General features: G+C 36.5%; 1 protein-coding gene across 3 annotated transcripts in view; it reads left to right on the top strand.

Moving 5' to 3' along the window:
- LOC134220065 (dipeptidase 1) overlaps nt 1-13,683 on the top strand; it is an 833,398-nt gene that overhangs the window by 127,083 nt on the left and 692,632 nt on the right. The window lies entirely within an intron of this gene.

Genomic DNA, 13,683 nt, shown 5'->3' on the forward strand with positions numbered 1-13,683 from the left:
TAGAATGGATTTTTGCTTATTTTTAATGGAGTATTATGAAGAAATGCTAAAGATTGCTATGAATATCTTGGAACAGATCGATAGATAACTGATTTGCTTCTTATTGTAAAGCAAATAATACAACAATAGGTCGAATAAAATGCGAAACTTAGAGTAAACAGATAGAGATTTAAGACGTTTTTCAAAACCATGCTTGAAATGAGCTTGGGATTGACCGGCACCGAGATGAATACACAACAAGTCACTCCATTTGGCGGTTTTCAGGTGCCGGCCAGCCAGCCGACGACGTGGCAGTCTAGCATAAATGAAACGAAGCGCTGGCTGCTCGGGACATTCAGGTGATGCCGAGAATTATGGCCATCAAAACGGCTAGTAGCAGCAAGAAATTATGTGTGCGATGTTCTAACTTCCGGTGATATATTTTATTTTAAGCTGCGATTAAACGAAGAATGGTGGCTTTGTTGGGTGGAAAATTATGGAGAAATATGAAATGCTTTCGGGAAGTGCGCAGCTGTGGCTCAATTCCAGGTGGTCATTGACCCAACATTATTAGGCTGCAAATTGTAGCTTTTTGGTGCGATGATACTTCATTCCCACCTCCCACATTGATTGAACGAAGCAACAAAAAGTACCGAGTAATTGAAATGTATATGAAACTCGGATCTAAACCTCGGGGCTACTAAAAATATTTGAAATACGCTGGCATCATGACGAATTAGTGCCAGTTCCATAACATTTTTTAATCACGTTATCTTCGCGTAAGCTGTAACACGCAGATGATTAATAAATGATACGACTCTCGGCGGGAGCATCCATAATACATGCTGTTTTTGGTTGGTGTTACAGTTCGCGTTTGACGTAATCAATGTAGTAAGGGGTATGAGTTTGGGTATGCAAATGTACTCACGAAAAGCCAATTATTCTAGAAGGTTCACATTCGCTCACAACATATTAACAAAGCACTTTCAGATATATTAAATATATTCTACAATTATTTTATGTAGCTGAAACAGTGACCCCCAAAGCCTGCCTCAAATATAATAATTTCTGCCTCTGCCAGCACATTGATCGATGGTATGTGTTTTAACGAATTAGCACCGCTTAATATGGTGCCCAACCAAAATGGGCGTTATCTGGACTTAGTCTCTGTCAATGAACCTGCTCTCGTTTGTTGTGCAGTACGAGAATCTATCGATCCACTGGTAAATCTTGACGCCGATCACCCAGCGCTTGACTTATTACTGATGCTACCTACGCCAATTGAATATGATGAGTCGGGGTTGCTCCCACATTCAATTTCCGACGATATGACTTTGAAGCACTTTAGGTAGAGCTGTCCCAGATCGACTAGTCACCGATTGAGCATGAGCATGAGCATGATTGACCGCCCACGGTTGCTACTCCGTTATTGCCAGGCCAGCTGTACAATTACACAGAAAACCAATAGATGAAGTTTGGGACTAACATCATCTTCAATGTGTAAGACACTATCAATAGAATTTTTCAAACAAAAATGTGCCTCTGAAACGACCTGCACCTAAACCTCCATGGTCGAATTGTCGTCTACGCAGTCTAAAAAGGCTAAGGGCAGCAGCTTTAATACAATATTCTTATTATCGTAACGCCTACACGAAGCAACATTTCACCAGCTGCAGCAATGACTACCTACTGTACAATCGATTCTTGTACGGCAAATATGTTTTACGAATGCAACGAGACCTACAACAAAATCCGAAACGATTCTGGTCGTTTGTTGACTCGAAGAGGAAGGTCTTCCATCATTGATGCACTTGAAAGGACTTTGGGCTCAGTCATACGAGGATAAATGCGAATTGTTTGCATCTCAATTCAAGCGTTAAACAGCCATGTTGCTACTAATAGTCAAATCAAAAATGCCACCCGACAAACGCCAGAGAACGTTTTCGACTTCGCTGCTTCCGGATTAACGAACAATAAACAATAAACAATAAACAATAAACAATAAACAATAAACAATAAACAATAAACAATAAACAATAAACAATAAACAATAAACAATAAACAATAAACAATAAACAATAAACAATAAACAATAAACATGACAATTAATTGCATATTATTCGGCAACTCGGCCGTACGAAAACTATTTTTTTGTTAAATATCTTGGCTGTGCATATGCACAGCATATGCTTCGAAATGGACAAATTGATATGAAATTTGCGAAAAAGAATCCACGTGTCTTGGAGGGACTCGAACCCTCAACCTCCTACTCTCTAGATAGGCGTGATAACCCCTACACAACAAGACCACTTAAAGGTCACGTTTGCGGAAAAGCCATCAGAATCCGAGTACCAACCTCCACCGCGGCCAGCAAGCCTTTGGCACAGCAGAGTGCGATTGAATTCGCATTCTATACCGTCCCGCCCAGACAGTTCCTGGGGGGCATGGAGTGCGATCCTCTCATTTAATAAACAATGTGCACTCGCTTGGCTGTGGGTATACAATAGTAAAGCACATGTGGAGATTGGACAAATCAAGCATCCGAAAGATATTCAATTTGCAAAAAAGAGAGCTAACCGCGGTGGAGGTTGGTACTCGGATTCTGATGGCTTTTCCGCAAACGTGACCTTTAAGTGGTCTTGTTGTGTAGGGGTTATCACGCCTATCTAGAGAGTAGGAGGTTGAGGGTTCTGAGTCCCTCCAAGACACGTCGACTCTTTTTCGCAAATTTCATATCAATTTGTCCATTTCGAAGCATATGCTGTGCATATGCACAGCCAAGATATTTAACAAAAAATAGTTTTCGTACGGCCGAGTTGCCGAATAATATGCAATTAATTGTAATCAAGTGTCGGTCTTTCACCGTCATTAGTCGTCTGAGTACACGCGACCGCTTACGTTAAGGCAATCAAACTCATCAAATGCTTTAGCCAAGCAAGCCTTTGGCACAGCAGAGTGCGATTGAATTCGCATTCTATACCGTCCCGCCCAGACAGTTCCTGGGGGCATGGAGTGCGATCCTCTCGTTTAATAAACAATGTGCACTCGCTTGGCTGTGGGTATACAATAGTAAAGCACATGTGGAGATTGGACAAATCAAGCATCCGAAAGATATTCAATTTGCAAAAAAGAGAGCTAACCGCGGTGGAGGTTGGTACTCGGATTCTGATGGCTTTTCCGCAAACGTGACCTTTAAGTGGTCTTGTTGTGTAGTGGTTATCACGCCTATCTAGAGAGTAGGAGGTTGAGGGTTCGAGTCCCTCCAAGACACGTGGATTCTTTTTCGCAAATTTCATATCAATTTGTCCATTTCGAAGCATATGCTGTGCATATGCACAGCCAAGATATTTAACAAAAAAAAAAAAAAAAAAAAAACAATAAACAATAAACAATAAACAATAAAAAATAAACAATAAACAATAAACAATAAACAATAAACAATAAACAATAAACAATAAACAATAAACAATAAACAATAAACAATAAACAATAAACAATAAACAATAAACAATAAACAATAAACAATAAACAATAAACAATAAACAATAAACAATAAACAATAAACAATAAACAATAAACAATAAACAATAAACAATAAACAATAAACAATAAACAATAAACAATAAACAATAAACAATAAACAATAAACAATAAACAATAAACAATAAACAATAAACAATAAACAATAAACAATAAACAATAAACAATAAACAATAAACAATAAACAATAAACAATAAACAATAAACAATAAACAATAAACAATAAACAATAAACAATAAACAATAAACAATAAACAATAAACAATAAACAATAAACAATAAACAATAAACAATAAACGATAAACAATAAACAATAAACAATAAACAATAAACAATAAACAATAAACAATAAACAATAAACAATAAACAATAAACAATAAACAATAAACAATAAACAATAAACAATAAACAATAAACAATAAACAATAAACAATAAACAATAAACAATAAACAATTTCCTGTGGAAATTCGAATGAATTTCCTGTGGAAATTCGAATGAATTTCCTGTGGAAATTCGAATGAATTTCCTGTGGAAATTCGAATGAATTTCCTGTGGAAATTCGAATGAATTTCCTGTGGAAATTCGAATGAATGTCCTGTGGAAATTCGAATGAATTTTTGTGGTTATTCGAATGAATGTCATGTGGGAATTCGAATGAATTTCCTGTGGAAATTCCAATGAACTTTCTGTGGAAATTCGAATCAATTTTCTGTGGATATTCGAATGAATTTCCTGTGGTTATTCGAATGAATTTCCTGTGGAAATTCGAATGAATTTCCTGTGGAAATTCGAATGAATTTCCTGTGGAAATTCGAATGAATTTCCTGTGGAAATTCGAATGAATTTCCTGTGGAAATTCGAATGAATTTCCTGTGGAAATTCGAATGAATTTCCTGTGGAAATTCGAATTAATTTCCTGTGGAAATTCGAATTAATTTCCTGTGGAAATTCGAATGAATTTCCTGTGGAAATTCGAATGAATTTCCTGTGGAAATTCGAATGAATTTCCTGTGGAAATTCGAATGAATTTCCTGTGGAAATTCGAATGAATTTCCTGTGGAAATTGGAATGAATTTCCTGTGGAAATTCGAATGAATTTCCTGTGGAAATTCGAATGAATTTCCTGTGGAAATTCGAATGAATTTCCTGTGGAAATTCGAATGAATTTCCTGTGGAAATTCGAATGAATTTCCTGTGGAAATTCGAATGAATTTCCTGTGGAAATTCGAATAAAATTCCTGCGGAACTTCGAATGAAATTCCTGCGGAACTTCGAATGAAATTCCTGCGGAACTTCGAATGAATTTCCTGCGGAACTTCGAATGAATTTCCTGCGGAACTTCGAATGAATTTCCTGCGGAACTTCGAATGAAATTCCTGCGGAACTTCGAATGAAATTCCTGCGGAACTTCGAATGAATTTCCTGCGGAACTTCGAATGAATTTCCTGCGGAACTTCGAATGAATTTCCTGCGGAACTTCGAATGAATTTCCTGCGGAACTTCGAATGAATTTCCTGCGGAAATTCGAATGAATTTCCTGCGGAAATTCGAATGGATTTCCTGCGGAAATTCGAATGGATTTCCTGCGGAAATTCGAATGAATTTCCTGCGGAAATTCGAATGAATTTCCTGCGGAAATTCGAATGAATTTCCTGCGGAAATTCGAATGAATTTCCTGCGGAAATTCGAATGAATTTCCTGCGGAAATTCGAATGAATTTCCTGCGGAAATTCGAATGAATTTCCTGCGGAAATTCGAATGAATTTCCTGCGGAAATTCGAATGAATTTCCTGCGGAAATTCGAATGAATTTCCTGTGGAAATTCGAATGAATTTCCTGTGGAAATTCGAATGAATTTCTGCGAAATTTGAATTCGAATGAATTTCCTGCGGAAATTCGAATGAATTTCCTGTGGAAATTCGAATGAATTTCCTGTGGAAATTCGAATGAATTTCCTGTGGAAATTCGAATGAATTTCCTGTGGAAATTCGAATGAATTTCCTGTGGAAATTCGAATGAATTTCCTGTGGAAATTCGAATGAATTTCCTGTGGAAATTCGAATGAATTTCCTGTGGAAATTCGAATGAATTTCCTGTGGAAATTCAAATGAATTTCCTGTGGAAATTCGAATGAATTTCCTGTGGAAATTCGAATGAATTTCCTGTGGAAATTCGAATGAATTTCCTGTGGAAATTCGAATGAATTTCCTGTGGAAATTCGAATGAATTTCCTGTGGAAATTCGAATGAATTTCCTGTGGAAATTCGAATGAATTTTCTGTGGAAATTCGAATGAATTTTCTGTGGAAATTCGAATGAATTTTCTGTGGAAATTCGAATGAATTTTCTGTGGAAATTCGAATGAATTTTCTGTGGAAATTCGAATGAATTTCCTGTGGAAATTCGAATGAATTTCCTGTGGAAATTCGAATGAATTTCCTGTGGAAATTCGAATGAATTTCCTGTGGAAATTCGAATGAATTTCCTGTGGAAATTCGAATGAATTTCCTGTGGAAATTCGAATGAATTTCCTGTGGAAATTCGAATGAATTTCCTGTGGAAATTCGAATGAATTTCCTGTGGAAATTCGAATGAATTTCCTGTGGAAATTGAATGAATTTCCTGTGGAAATTCGAATGAATTTCCTGTGGAAATAGAATGAATTTCCTTTGGAAATTCGAATGAATCTCCTTTGGAAATTCGAATGAAAATTTCCTTTCGAAATTCGAATGAATTTCCTTTCGAAATTCGGATGAATTTCCTGTGGAAATTCGGATGAATTTCCTGTGGAAATTCGGATGAATTTCCTGTGGAAATTTGGATGAATTTCCTGTGGAAATTCGGATGAATTTCCTGTGGAAATTCGGATGAATTTCCTGTGGAAATTCGGATGAATTTCCTGTGGAAATTCGGATGAATTTCCTGTGGAAATTCGGATGAATTTCCTGTGGAAATTCGGATGAATTTCCTGTGGAAATTCGGATGAATTTCCTGTGGAAATTCGGATGAATTTCCTGTGGACTTTTTATTCGGATGAATTTCCTGTGGAAATTCGGATGAATTTCCTGTGGAAATTCGGATGTATTTCCTGTGGAAATGCGGATGATTTTCCTGTGAAAATTCGGTTGAATTTCCTGTGAAATTCGAATGAATTTTCTGTGGAAATTTGGATGAATTTCCTGTGGAAATTTGGATGAATTTCCTGTGGAAATTTGGATGAATCTCCTGTGGAAATTTGGATGAATCTCCTGTGGAAATTTGGATGAATTTCCAGTGGAAATTCGAATGAATTTCCTGTGGAATTCGGATGAATTTCCTGTGGAAATTCGGATGAATTTCCTGTGGAAATTCGGATGAATTTCCTGTGGAATTCGGATGAATTTCCTGTGGAAATTCGGATGAATTTCCTGTGGAAATTCGGATGAATTTCCTGTGGAAATTCGGATGAATTTCCTGTGGAAATCCGGATGAATTTCCTGTGGAAATTCGGATGAATTTCCTGTGGAATTCGGATGAATTTCCTGTGGAAATCGGATGAATTTCCTGTGGAAATTCGGATGAATTTCCTGTGGAAATTCGGATGAATTTCCTGTGGAAATTCGGATGAATTTCCTGTGGAAATTCGGATGAATTTCCTGTGGAAATTCGGATGAATTTCCTGTGGAAATTCGGATGAATTTCCTGTGGAGATTCGGATGAATTTCCTGTGGAAATTCGGATGAATTTCCTGTGGAAATTCGGATGAATTTCCTATAGAAATTCGGATGAATTTCCTGTGGAAATTCGGATGAATTTCCTGTGGAAATTCGGATGAATTTCCTGTGGAAAATCGGATGAATTTCCTGTGGAAATTCGGATGAATTTCCTGTGGAAATTCGGATGAATTTCCTGTGGAAATTCGGATGAATTTCCTGTGGAAATTCGGATGAATTTCCTGTGGAAATTCGGATGAATTTCCTGTGGAAATTCGGATGAATTTCCTGTGGAATTCGGATGAATTTCCTGTGGAATTTCGGATGAATTTTTTGTGGAAATCGGATGAATTTCCTGTGGAAATTGGATGAATTTCCTGTGGAATTCGGATGAATTTCCTGTGGAATTCGGATGAATTTCCTGTGGAAATCGGATGAATTTCCTGTGGAAATTCGGATGAATTTCCTGTGGAAATTCGGATGAATTTCCTGTGGAATTTGGATGAATTTCCTGAGGAAATTTGAACGAATTTTCTGCGGAAATTCGGATCGATTTCCTGTGGAAATTGGGATAAATTTCCTGTTAAACTCGGATGAATTTCCTGTGGAAATTCGGATGAATTTCCTGTGGTAATTCGGATGAATTTCCTGTGGAAATTCGGAGGAATTTCCTGTGGAAATTCGGAGGAATTTCCTGTGGAAATTCGGAGGAATTTCCTGTGGAAATTCGGAGGAATTTCCTGTGGAAATTCGGAGGAATTTCCTGTGGAAATTCGGATGAATTTCCTGTGGAAATTCGGATGAATTTCCTGTGGAAATTCGGATGAATTTCCTGTGGAATTCGGATGAATTTCCTGTGGAATTCGGATGAATTTCCTGTGGAAATTGGATGAATTTCCTGTGGAAATTCGGGGGAATTTCCTGAGGGAATTCGGAGGAATCTCCTGTGGAAATTCGGAGGAATCTCCTGAGGAAATCGGATGAATTTCCTGTGGAAATTCGATGAATTTCCTGTGGAAATCGGATGAATTTCCTGTGGAAATTCGGATGAATTTCCTGTGGAAATTCGGATGAATTTCCTGTGGAAATTCGGATGAATTTCCTGTGGAAATTCGGATGAATTTCCTGTGGAAATTCGGATGAATTTCCTGTGGAAATTCGGATGAATTTCCTGTGGAAATTCGGATGAATTTCCTGTGGAAATTCGGATGAATTTCCTGTGGAAATTCGGATGAATTTCCTATAAAAGAATTTTCTGTGAAAATTCGAATGAATTTCCTGTGGCAATTCAAATGAATTTTCTGTGGAATTTCGCTTGAATTCTCTGTGGAAATTCGAATTAAGTTCCGGTTGAAATTCGAATGAATTTCTGGTGAAAATTCTGATGAATTTCCGGTGGAAACTTGGATAAATTTCCTCTGGAAATTCGAATAGGTTTATTCAACAATTAATTCGAATTTCCACAGGAAATTCATTCGAAAGAATGTTTCGAGGATTCACCCCAGGGAATACCAAAGCGTTTCCCGAAGAAATTCAATAGTGTTTCCCAACCTAATTCGGAAGAGAATCGGATATATATGTCGTGGATTTTTCCTTCATGTCATTTTGCCACAATTTTCACAGGAAATTCTTTCATATTATCTTGGGGAAATGCTTCCGTACTTCCACGGGCAATGTTTCCGAGTTTCAACTGCAATGTATTTCGAATTACTGATTTTCTCTGCTTTTTTTTCCACAGTTCAACGTGTCAAAGCTTTTCAATACAAAAATTCAAATGCCATAACTTCAACACTGCTTCGTAAAATTTATATTCTACTTCAACAAGTTTGATGAATGCTCATCATTTAGATCTGCGGTTTTATGGCTTAGATAAGCCACCACTTAGTAGTCATCATGACCAACCAGAGCCAACTGTATGCGACCTAGTCTTAATTTCCAGACATGGACGCGCCATGAAAATATAAACTATAGGGTAAGCGTGCTTTTAGTGGAGAAAGTATCAATGGTATAATAAGTGATTTTCAAAACGCGATACTTCTGGTTGGTGAATTACGCATAAATATTAAAACTACTACCCTTTCACTCACAAACTTACTACTCTTGTCCTTGGAATACACTTAGCAAAATTAATAAAACCTATACTTCCACTACTGGCACGTTCAGCCTAGTTTGTCAGGAAAATATTTTGAATCTATCCATCAACACTTATCGCAGCCATCGTGGAATATGAATATTTTTCCCACCGAACGGAAGCAGTGACATCGTTTGCTTGATTGCCCGCCGGTTCTAGCCCCAAACACAAAAGCTCAGGAACCCGATCCGAATCACTTTGTTGGGAGACGAGGAGAGAGAAAAAAATAACCGCATAGATTGATGGGGTTCCATATTCTTCGGGCTACGGGGCCATACATAATGGCAAGGATAAATGGGTTTCTTCAGAAATTTTCCCACTTCGGCGCTTATCCTTGAGGTTTTTCGCTATTAATCTTCATTATTTTTCTGTCGAGTAAAAAAAACTGCTTTAGAATGAATGTTTGTTGAACGTTATCGATGATTTTGCATGAAAACACTTCGGACACCTTTTCATACTCTCGAAACCAGAAATTGACACACGAAAGAGAAAAGACAAATAAAACATCATTAGGGTAAAACGACCTATTATGGAGGGGTTAAGCACCGTGTCAAAACAAAATTGATTACGAAACTTCTTCAAAAATTACCTGTTGGTCGATTTCCACATTGTAGTAGTTGAATAGGATTCTCGTTAACTATAGTTTCGTAAATATTACGTCAATTGTGCTGAACTTATGTTGTTTTGCTTTTATCACAATAAAAACAAACTACCGCAATAATAGGACGCAGTTGCCTATCGTTGCGCTATTTTTTGAAGGTCAGTCCTATTGTTGCGGTATTGCATGTAATTCTTATGGAGAGCGATACCGCAACAATAGGACCTTAGCACTACCGCAATAATAGGCTCAAGGGATTCAAATTTTTAACGAAAAATGTTGATTTTTCATCATTTTGAACGGAATTTTGTCAAACAAAAGCTGTTCTGGTCGTTAATCCGAAGAGTTTTAGCGTACCCACAATTGTTTTCAATGGTATTATATCCAGTATGAACTACTTTAACACTACCGCAACATTAGGGCATACCACAACGATAGGACGTTTTACCCTACTGTACAAATTGTTTTTAGTATTCCCACCTTCCATTTTGAAACAGGCTCTATTAGGAAACCCATTCGAAAAACAGTTTGATGAATACATAAACAGGACGTGGTACTACTGGGGGAAAATGTTGCAATGTTGAGTCTGTTAGGATAGAGTGCCATCTAGTCATAAGTCATGTGAATTGGATGATGCACTATGGGGGATCCCCATACAAGCGAGCGGTCAAAAATAAAATTGGACTTTTCAAGTGATTTTCCACTTTGCTTTAGCTGTGTATGGTCGAAATAGCATGAATATATAATTTCTAACACCCCCTTTAGGGATCGTCTATGAATTACGTAATATTTTTTCATAAATTCGATTAACGTGACAAAGCAATCCAATTTAGGAAGTTTAATTTTATATGTTTTCTTGAGGAGAAGGAAGGGGTTGTACAAAACTAAGTACAGCAATTTATGGACATCATGAACCCTCCCCCTTCTCCATCCTCATTTGTGGACTGTCGTCTATATATTTTTGTATATTTTTTGCGGAAGGTAATCATTTTTTGTGGGAAGAAAGTAACAAAACGCCTCCCCTACCAATAAATCTAATAACTTTTCATTGCTCTAAATCTGAAGTTGGCGGCGAGAGAACCGAATTAATGTTAAAAGACATTAATTTCATGACATTCGGTGATATTTTTTGTTCTTACTCTCATGCCTCACAATTTGTATTTAGAACAATCTGTTTGACAAAGTACTAGGTTCTGAAGGATCCTAAAGCATTAAATGTTAATCAAAGAATCAGAAGTCAAGAACGAGTAAAGTACGAGACACTGAAGACGTCCTAACAGGTCGAAATACGTATATGTAGAACTAATACGAGTTGGTGGAATAAAATGGAATTTTACTAAACTCGTCTTATGACAGTGAAAACATTCCACTAAAAATAGTTAAACAATTTTCTTAAAGAATCAGAATTGGAAATAACTTTTGAAAAAGGGTATTAGCAAATTAGAAATCGCAATCCCATGACATTTGTACAAGTTATTCAAAAATAAATGAGAATAATATATTCTCAAAAATGTGAACATTCATTCATTCCACAATGCTCCATTGTTCCGAAAAGCAAATTTCTTTCAATTTGAATAACAACACTATTTAAATTATTTTGATTTGTTTTCATGATTTCTACAAGTTATATATAGCATCATTCTTTTCTGTGTGAAGGTTTAAATCTTTAATGATATTTTCTTCAATTCCATCAACGATGGAAGATGACATGAATTCATCTAAAGTATCAGAGGATAAAGAACTTTTAAAATCTTCAAATATTACAAAATTACGCATGGCATAAGAATAACTAAGTGAATTTTTTTCCAATGTCTCCTCGTTATCCAAATCGAGCTTAAAATAGATCTGATTCATGTAAGGCACGAAGAAAAATGTCAACATTTGCCTCTCTTGATCATTTTCTTGCATTATGAGTTCTAAATTTCTTCTTTTTTATATTGACTTTCCGCTGGTTGTTCAGCCAGTGAACCTCAAAGTGTAGATGAGTGAATAAATATTTCCCTACCTTTAGCCAGACATTCATGAACACTAGCAAGAATTTCATACTCTCCGTACTAACTAAGATATTGTTCGTCTTTACTTTTGCAATAAACATGTCGGGAATTATTGATTCCATGAGATTTATAAATATTTACATACTATGAAACCTCATATTTAGTTCTCCATCAGTAGCTAATGAATAGCTCAGAAAAATAGGTTTAGGGAAATGACTCAAACCACTCAAGCCCCAAACGCAATTCAGCGGAATGGCGACGGAACCAGTAAAATTTGACAGGAAATATATAAATTCCGTTACCGTTACCGTTGTGCTGCATTGTATTGGGGGTTTTATTCATTCACTCCTTTGAAAAGTTAAAAAATTGTTATAAATAAAGTCGAAGTTATTACCAATACATGTATTTTGACCATACCCTTTGAGCCCATAGTTCAGTCTGGCCCATTTTCAATAGGAAACGATGGGACTAGATTTCCCGTCGAATGAAACTTGTTGCGAGAAAATCGTACACAAATAAGCGTCTAAATGGCGATTTGCGCACATACATACAGACGCGCATGCACACACATACAGACATCACCTCAATTCTTCGAGCTGAGTTAGTTGATATATACCACTACGGATCTCCGGGCCTTCTATCAAACATTCGTTTTTGGAATGAGCATTAACCTTGGAGTACGAGAGGCAAAACACAGTAAAAAATAAATGAAAAAATCAAAGTGATTTAACTCTGTTAATTGCAAATACTGGCAAGAAATTATTTCGGGAAATTTTAGTCGAAGCTTCGTCCTTGATGTGCATCATAAAAGAACCTGGGATTTCTGAGGAAAAAAGTTCTTCACTATCAAAGTTGAAAATAGCGTCGTTTTTGGAAAAAATATTGTTTCCGCATTTTTTTCATTTTTTTTCACAATGTAACCATTAGTTTTGCATACCATTTTAAAGCTTATACAATTACCTTTGTAATGATGTATTAACATTAAAGAAAAACATTAAGAAAATATTTCAATAAATAGTTGAAAGTAAAATATTTTTCAGGAAATTTGTTAACTTTTTTACCCATTTCTGACTTTGACACCTTATATCTTTGGAACTAGTGCACCTAGAGACTTCAAATTCAGAATTTCTCTTAATTAGAGTATTGACAATGGAGAGAAAATATTTTAAAATAATTCGGAAGACATGACATTTTCGATTAATGACCGCCCGAAATCCTATAGTGTGATGGAGCGTTCATGACGAGTACACCATTTCTCGTGTTATTGCGTGCCAGGGTATTCTCAAGATGGAAGCGATGGGATTGATCTCCGACAGATCATTCGTGTGGAAATGTTATCGACATCGCTGTGATAAGGCTGTCAAGGTGTGTTTCCTTCCCCGAGCAGGAGCGACGACCTCGATAACAGAAATTGGTATGATTTAGCCTTGCATAAGAGGTAAAATACCAAAAAATAATACCAAAAATGTATATGCAGAATACGTTAGGCATACATGCTTAGGTATTTCAATACCAAACGAATAATAATTGGTTATGCATTTGGTATTGAAATTCAATGTAATAACTGAGTTTGTTATGGCTTAAGTATTGTACATATTAGTTTTTGGTATTATTCCTTTGGTATTTTACCTCTTATCCAGGGCTAGTTCATAACAGAGTAAGGTATCAATAACATAATTAAGTATTATTTAGCCAATTTCTCCTGCTCGGGTCCCGCCCAGGGCTCGGCTGCACGTCGCCAACCATGCA

The sequence above is a fragment of the Armigeres subalbatus genome, chromosome 3, assembly GCF_024139115.2.
Source record: "Armigeres subalbatus isolate Guangzhou_Male chromosome 3, GZ_Asu_2, whole genome shotgun sequence".
In the NCBI taxonomy this organism is placed as follows: domain Eukaryota; kingdom Metazoa; phylum Arthropoda; class Insecta; order Diptera; family Culicidae; genus Armigeres; species Armigeres subalbatus.